The sequence below is a fragment of the Chrysochloris asiatica genome, unplaced genomic scaffold (genome assembly GCF_000296735.1).
Source record: "Chrysochloris asiatica unplaced genomic scaffold, ChrAsi1.0 scaffold00215, whole genome shotgun sequence".
NCBI lineage: Eukaryota > Metazoa > Chordata > Mammalia > Afrosoricida > Chrysochloridae > Chrysochloris > Chrysochloris asiatica.
Window position 1 is genome coordinate 4,215,165 of NW_006408733.1, and position 8,834 is coordinate 4,223,998.

Below are 8,834 nucleotides of genomic sequence, written 5' to 3' on the forward strand. Positions count from 1 at the left end.
TAAAGGAAGTACAATGAGAAAGTAGAGGTCAGAGATTTGTGACAGCCAAATAGAAGAGGTCTAAGGTCTTTCACTTTATGATCCTGGGACCACTTGCATCAGAATCATTTCAGACCTGGTAAATTTCAATATCTAGAGAAATAACACGAGAGTCTGCAAGTTGATGAGCTTTCAAAGAAATGCCAGTGAACACTAACATTTGAAAACCATAGCATTATATTTTGTTCTTTTATCGATAACGAAAATGACCAGGCTAGATTGATAAGTGACTTGTCTGAGGTCACAAAGTTAATTACTGGCAGAATCAGAGCTAGAACCCAGATTTATTGGCTAATGGTTTGACTGGGTAGCTGTCAAACAGGGAGTGGGGAGTTGAGAAGGTGGAGCTCTCAGTTTCACAGCTCATCCAAACAAAGCAGTTCTGCTTCTGTCTGCTTTATAAATGGGACATTTGTATTCTATTTTATCTAAACAAGCATTTTTACAAAAAGGGTTAAACTATCATTGTTTTATACTTTCGTACAGTTACAACAATAAAAAATGAACTTGGTAAATTAATTTAACCAACAAATATGCATTGTTATTGTTGTTAAGTACTGTCGAGTTGGTTCCAACCTGTATAGGATTTCATAGCCAACCTGTATAGGATTTCCGAGGAGTGGCTGGGAGTTTGAATCACCAACCCTGCAATTCAAACCAACATTATGGTCTAGTGCTTTATCCTGCAGTGCCACACCAGGACTAGGTATGAGCTAGTGATATGAGTGCAACCTTCGTTCTCAAAGGATTTACAGTTCTTATGCTAAGATAGATCTCACAATTTTCTCTACAAGGTAATAAACTAGAAGAGATCTCACAATTTTCTCTATAAGGTAATAAACTAGAGGCAAATAGAGTAGCCCAGGGGAGAAAGACACTTTTAAATTTGGTGAGAGGTGTTAGGAAAGACATCCAAGCTAATATACCTTTTGAAAAACCAGACAAAAACGGAAGTATTTCTTAGAAAAATATTTTAAGATTTCTATTTTATTTTTTAGTTCTAGGAGAGATGATAAATGTTGTATAACAAATTAATATCTCAAATTAATAGAATAATAGCCTTTAGCTGGATACATGTATATCTTCAGTGAGACATTTAAGCTTTTAGATAATAACAGACAGAAGTATTACACAGAAGTATAACAAATGATGTAGAAATGGACTCAAGTTTATAAGAAGTGACTTAAGATTAGGATATCCCTAAATTCAAATTCTGGCTCTGTCACATGGGCAAATTACTAAAATTCTCTTAATTTTATTCTACTTATCTGTAAAATTTTGGAGTCCTGGTGTGGCGCTGTAGGATTAGTACTGGACTGCTAAATGCAAAGTCAGTCACTAGCAGTTCCTCAAAAACTATATACAGGGTTGTAATGAACCAACTCCATGGCACTAAACAACAACCAGAACCAACTCCATGGCACTAAACAACAACATCCTGTAAAATTGGCGTAGTTGTTCGTATCTCAAAGAATTGTTGCAAGGATTAGAGAATAGACATATAATAATCACTCATTATGGAGTGACGCTGCAGGATAATGTACTAGACTGCAAGATCGGTTTGAACTCTAAGCTTAGCAGTTTAAACCCACCAACTACTCCTCGAAAACTCTATATAGTTACTGTCCTCATGAAGCTTATCTCACTGAGAAAGTCATACAAGTCCAATGTAGGTATATAAGTATGTGTTTTAATGGAGTTATCTATATTTGGGATTAAGTAAGGGTACATGATAAATCCTTTGGAGGGTGAGCTGAGTCCCTTGGGGGCAGAGTTGTTTTGGTAGTAAGTGTCATTGTGTCATTCTGACCTGTATAGGGTTTCCAAGGAACAGCTGATGGATGGTTAGCAATCTAGTGCTTATCCTACAGTGCCACACCATACTTATTCAATGTGTATGCTGAGCACATAATCCGAGAAGCTGGGTTATATGAAGAAAAACATGGCATCAAGATTGGAGGAAGACTCATTAACAGCCTGTGATATGCAAATGATACAACCTTGCTTGCTGAAAGTGAAGAGGATTTAAAAGAGTTACTGATGAAAATCAAAAAGCACAGCCTTTGGTATGGGTTACACTTCAATGTAAAGAAGACAGAAATCCTTACCACTGGACCAATAAACAACATCAGTATAAATGGAGAAAAAATGAATTTGTCAAAGACTTCATTTTGCTCGGATCAACAGTCAGCACGCATGGAAGCAGCAGTCAAGAAATCGAACAATGTATTGCATTAGGAAAATCTACTGTACAAGACCTCTTTAAAATGTTCAAGAGAAAAGATGTCAATTTGAAAACTTTAAAGGTGCACCTGACCCAAGCCATTATATTTTCAGTAACCTCATATGCATGTGAAAGTTGGACAGTGAATTAGGAAGACTGTAGAAGAATTGATGCATTTGAATTATAGTGTTAGAGGAGATTATTTAAGTACCATGGAACTGCCAAAAGAACAGATTTGTGTTAGAAGTACAGCCAGAATCCTCCTTGGAAGCCAGGATAGCCAGACTTCGTCTCTCATACTTTGGATATATTGTCAGCAAGGACCAGTCTCTAGAGAAGGATATCATGTTTGTTAGAGTGGAGGGTTGGAGAACAAAAGGAAGACCCCCCAACTGGATGTATTGGCACCATGGCAGCAGCAGTGGGCTCAAACATAACAACGATTTTGAGGTTGGCGCCGGACCGGGCAGTATTTCATTTGTTGTGCATAGGGTTGCTATGAATCGGTACCAATTTGATGGTACCTAACAACAACTGGCCAGATTTGCTTTTTATTTACATCATTTTGACATGAAGTATGGAGGTGTGTTGGAACGTAGTAAGACTAGAAGCAGAAAGACCAATTGAGAGTTTCTAAAAAGTCCTGACCAAAAAATAAGGATCTGAGCCTGTGTATCTCAAATCATGGTGTTTACGATTTTTAATAATAGTGGAAATTCCTAGGTCATGACCTCAGCGACCCAATTAATGGACTTTGGAAGTTGAGAACCTGTTGAAAACTGAACCATGATTTTTTTCATTAGTTAGTATTGACTGGGCTGGGTACTGATACAAGGTAGTGATAGAGAAGGAAGATTAGAGGATGACTTCTAGATTTCTATTATTGTAAAGTTTTAGAAATGATGTGATATCAGGGGAAGATGTAAGCATGACCCTGGAAATGTATGTGAAAGTGATAGATGGGTACATCTAGATAATTGGGTGTGTTAATTTGTTAAAAAATTTGACACCTGGTTCATAGTTGTTTTCTCCACTCCAACTGCTGGAAACTTCCCAGCAATTGCAGGTGGAGATGATGACTGTGAACCAGGTGACAAAATATTTAATAAGTGACAAGGTAGTATCTCAGATTAGTAAAGACAGCACCAAGGAAGAGTAGAGGGTAGTATGGTTTCCCAAACATTAATGTGCTTATGAATTGCTTAAGGATCTTATTACAATGCAGATTTTTGATTCAGTAAGTCTGTAATGGACCCTTAAATTCTACATTTTTAACAAGTTACTATGTGGTATTGGAGCTACTGGCCCATGGACTACACTTTGTGTAGCTAAGATATAGGTTTCTGGTTCTCCAATTTTTATTGGACTTTCCCTGATATTTGGGTTCCTTGCCCAGAGATTCTGACCTAATTGGTATAGAGTATGGCCTGGATATTGGGATTTTGAAAGTTCCCCAGGAAATTCTAATGTGAAAGGTTGATTAGGCCAAGTGGTGAGGTATTTCATATTATGAAAATGGCAGTGGAAAGCTGGCTTTTCTGGATCTCCTGGTATAAGATATTTGGGAATAGCCTGGGCTCATTGGGACAAAGAGGAGGAAAATGCAAAGGAAAGCTGGGCAAGAGAATGTCAGAGGCTTTTGCATGGGTGGGCATGCAAAATGACAGGTGTGAGAAGCCCAACTGGATTGATTCCTCCAGATTATGAGGCTGGGGTTAGAGATCCCATGATGGCACTGTCTTTTCCGTGGAATGTTATTGAACAGGTCTCCTTGTATTTACAGAGAAATATCCTCTCCTCGGCTCATTCCCTTTTCTATGATCTCAATATTTATTTTGTAAGGACTTATGGAGTGAAACTAGAGGGGCCTGGCATCAAGAGCCTCCAAGGACTTATTACTTAGGACTGGTAATTAATAAGTACTGGACATCTCTTGTGATGTGTATGAAGGTAATCTGTTGTTATATTTTTTTCTTTCCAGATATAATAATAAGTACAAATGGCAGAGTATAGATGCTGCGGCTGAATTTTCACTCCTTTGAAGATATGCCATGAATTAGAAGTCTGTGAAGCAGTATGTCTGCCTTAAATTATATAAAATTAAATTTTTTTCATTCTCCATTTATTTGTAATATATCACTTTGTTGAAATTGTTGTGGGTCTTGTCATTTACTTTTAATCAGTTAAGAAAGGGATATACTTTTGTATACTTTTCATGTATATATGTATGTATAGATACCAAAACCATACCCAATGCCTTTGAGTCAATTCTGACTCATAACGATCCTATATAGGATTTCCGAGGCTGTAAAATGATAAAGAAGAGGGAGTAGAGCAGAAAACCTCATCTTTTTCCCATGGAGAAGCTGGTAAGTGTGAACCCTCAACTTTGAGATTAGTAGTCCAATGTTTATCCTACAGTGTGGGACTATAAGATAAGCACTGGAGCCCTTTCTCCTGGCCAGCAGCGCGGAGGCCACATGATGCCTGGAGTTACTGTAAAAGACGTGAACCAGCAGGAGTTCATCAGAGCCCTGGCAGCCTTCCTCAAAAAGCCTGGGAAGCTAAAAGTCCCTGAATGGGTAGACACTGTCGAGCTGGCCAAGCATAAAGAACTTGCTCTCTATGATGAGAACTGGTTCTACACATGAGCTGCTTTCACAGCACAGCACCTGTACCATAGGAGTGGTGCTGGATTCAGCTCCATGACCAAGATTTCTGGAGGGTGGCAGAGAAATGGCATCATGCCCAGCCACTTCAGTCGAGCATCCAAGAGTGTGACCCACTGGGTACTCCAAGCCCTAGAGGGGCTCAAAATGGTGGAGAAAGACCAAGATGGCAGCCATAAACTGACACCTCAGACACAGAGAGATCTGGACAGAATCACCCGACAGGTGGCAGCTGCCAACAAGAAACATTAAAACAAATGATGCTGGGTTAATAAATTGCCTCGTTAGTTAAAAAAAAAGAAATACTGGACTTTTAATCACAAGATTGGTGGTTCAAACCTACCAACCACTACTAGGAAACCATATACTCAATATATGAATCTATATTAGAATATACGTGTGTATGTGTGTGTGTGTGTTGTTGTTGTTAAGTACCGTTGAGTAGGTTCTAACTCATAGCCACCCTATATAGGGTTTTCCAGGAGCAACTGGTGAGCTTGAGCTGCTGACCTTGTGGTTCAAACCGACCTTGCAGACCAGTACATTAACCTGCAACACCACATCAGGACTCTGTGTATATATGTGTGTGTGTATATACACACACATATTTGTTGTTAAGTGCTGTTGAGTTGGTTCCAACCCATAGAGACCCTGTATAGGGTTTCTGAGGAGCACTGATGACCTTGCAGTTCAAACTTTGCAGTCTGGTACATTAACCCACAGAGCCACACCAGGACTCTACATACACATATACATGTATACTATATATTGTTGTTAGGTGCCATCGAGTCGATACCGACTCATTGCAACCTTACGCACAGCAGAACGAAACAGTGCCCGATTCTGGGCCAACCTCACTATCGTTGCCATGCTTGAGCCCATTGATGCTGCCACTTAGCCAGTCCATCTTGCTGGGGGTCTTCCTCTTTTTCTCTGACCCATAATCTAAATATATATACACATATATTTGGGCTTCCAGGGCAAGATGGCTGATCAGGCAGACATTGTGAGAAGACACTCTGCAACAAGGAGACAAAGTGAAACAGATATGGATGATGATTCTGGAATCCTGAGCTTCATAGGATAGGACAGACATAGATTGACTGCTGGTTGGAAAGGGAAGCTAAACAGGAGAGTCAAGGGATGAGAAAAATGGATGGGCTGTCAACTATCCTGGAACTGCCTGGCTATCTTAAAAGTTTTTGTGGACAGCTATCGAGGCCCAAGACCTAGCTGGAGACTGGCAGTGAGGAGGGTGTGGCTCTCCCTTGTTCCCTGTGCCCTCCTGATAGCCCGAGATGCGGTCAGTGGTACCCCTTCCTGTATAGCCTCTGCTCTGTCTGGGATTAGGCATGGGGCATAGCACCCCCATGTCTGGAGGTGCATGAACCTTCCCTGAACTATGATAAACAAGCAGTGACCAGAGAACTGCATTCACACTTCCAGTCTCCATCACATCTACCGGAGGAAATGTGGTGAGTGACTGAGAACATACCAATATACAATCACCAATTAAATATAAATACACACAACAATGTCTCAGACACAACAATTTCAGTTTACTCAAAGAAACAGGACAGAGTGCCTCAAACAAGGGACCAAAATATAGAGTCTGAAAATAAAATTGCAGAAATGGTATTAGAACTAGGTATTTAAAAGAAAAAATATTTAGGTTTCTTCAACAGATTGAGAAAATTACAGATGAAACCAAGGAAAACACAAACAAAACTTTAGAAGACTTCAAGAAAACACTACAAAAACAGAATGAGACAATGGAAATCATACATACAAAAACAGCAATTAGAAAGAAGATCAATACTAAGACTTTAGAAGTAAATAGCACATTGAAAGGGCAAAGAAGTATAATTCAATCAGTGGAAGACAATTAGCTTGAAGACAAATTTCTTAATATTTATCTGCAAGGAGAACAATCAGAAAAAGAACAAAAGCATCTGAAGAAATTTGTGGGACAGTATCAAGAGGAATAATTTTTATGTGATTGGAATTCCAGAACATGTACATGTAAAAAAAAAAAAAAAATTGTTGAAGTGTTGGAAGAGAACTTCTCTGACTTCATTAAAGATGAGAAGATGTGCATTCAAGAAGTTGAATGAATCTAAACAGGACAGAGTCCAAAAGAAAACTACCAAGACATATTGTAATCAATCTTTACAAAACCAAAGACAAGGAAAGAATACTGAGAGCAGCTTGGGGTGGTACAGTTTGGGAGATGAAAAGTTAGCTACAAAGGAGAATAATAAGAATAAACTCTGGTTTCTCATCAGATACTATGCAGGCAGGAAAACAATGGAATAACATATATAAAACTCTGAGGAAAAAAAAAAAAATGCCAACCAAGAGAGTCATATGTCCATACGGGGGAAGGATTACAGGTTGGTTGATGATGCATGGAAGGGATTGTAACTATGGCAATGAGACGATATACAGTTGAATGAATTAATGTAAAACTAATGTTCTCCCATGTAAACTATCACATAATTCACAATAAAACATTTAAGAAAAAAAAAGTCATTTGTCCAGCAAATATGACAGTTAAATTATATTTCCAGATAAACAGAAATTTAAAGAATTTGTAAAAAAAAAAAACAGACCAACTTTAAAAAAATAAAAAAACTAAAGGGAGTTCTTTGGACAGAGAATCAACAGTAGCAAACAACCTAAGATTAACATACATGACAATATCCCAGAACTCAACCCAAATATGTTGGTGGTGGTGGTAAGTGCCATTGAGTTGGTTCTAACTCATGGCGACCCTGTATAGCGTTTCTAATGATCCACTGGGTTTGAACTGCCAACATTGTGGTTCAAGGTCCAGTGCTTATCCTACAATGCCACACCAGAAGTCCCAGCCCAGATAACAGAATATTCTAAAACAAACCTACAAGACTGATTATAGGGAACAAGAGATACCAATATGCAACAACAACAAAACACATATAAAGCAAAAAGAGGGAATAATGTAGCTAGAGAACTTCTAAATGAAGAGGAAATAAGTAGGTATCAAGAAATAAATAAACTTAACTGTAAACCTAAATCTAGACCAAGCCTTATTCCTAACCCTATCTCAACCCCTACTCTTAATCTCTAAAACTAACCCTAGTCTTAACCATAACCCTAACTCTAAACCAAGTCCTATGCCTAACCTAGACCTAACCATAATCCTAACCCTAACTCCTTATTCTTGCCTTCCCAAACAAAACAAAACAAATATATACATATATATTTGTATCACAAAATAAGAACTGAATAGCTGATATTAGAAAACAACAGATAATTTTAGCTTATAAAGAACTAACACCAGAGTACTATGTAATATCCTTGGATCTTTTTCCCCAAAGTTTATTCTTTGTATGGATTAAGAATAGTAAAGTGTGCTAAAAATGAAAATGCTTATATTACAAGCTATTTTTAACAGAACTTAATTGAAACGACATGAGTAAGAGACCTAATTACAGGTCTGAAAGAAACTCTCTACTAAAGAATTGCTGAGAATGTAAATATACAAAACCAATCCTACACTAAGTATTTTATACATTATACACAAACAATTGTTCCTTTGCTAATACTATCTGAAGGACATGTGTAATATAATGCATTGTGACATTCCATCTTGTTGCCCTTCCTAAAAAGCAGCAATTCTGTTGTTAAGTATTGTTGAGTTAGTTCCGACTCATATATAGGGTTTCCAAGGAACAGCTGGTGAGTTAAATGCCTACTTTGTGGTTCAAACTGACCAGTCTTTTTTTCTACAGCACCACACCAGGACTCCATCCTGGTGCTGTCATTGAATGCCATCGAATTGGTGCTAATTCATAGTGGCCCTGTATAGGGTTTCCAAGGAGTGGCTGGTAAGCTTGAACTGCTGACCTTGAGGTTCAAAC

General features: G+C 38.3%; 1 pseudogene; it reads left to right on the forward strand.

The window, feature by feature from the left end:
• The first annotated feature begins 4,746 nt into the window (after positions 1-4,746).
• On the forward strand, positions 4,747-5,184 carry LOC102824407 (annotated as a pseudogene).
• The last annotated feature ends 3,650 nt before the right edge of the window (positions 5,185-8,834 follow it).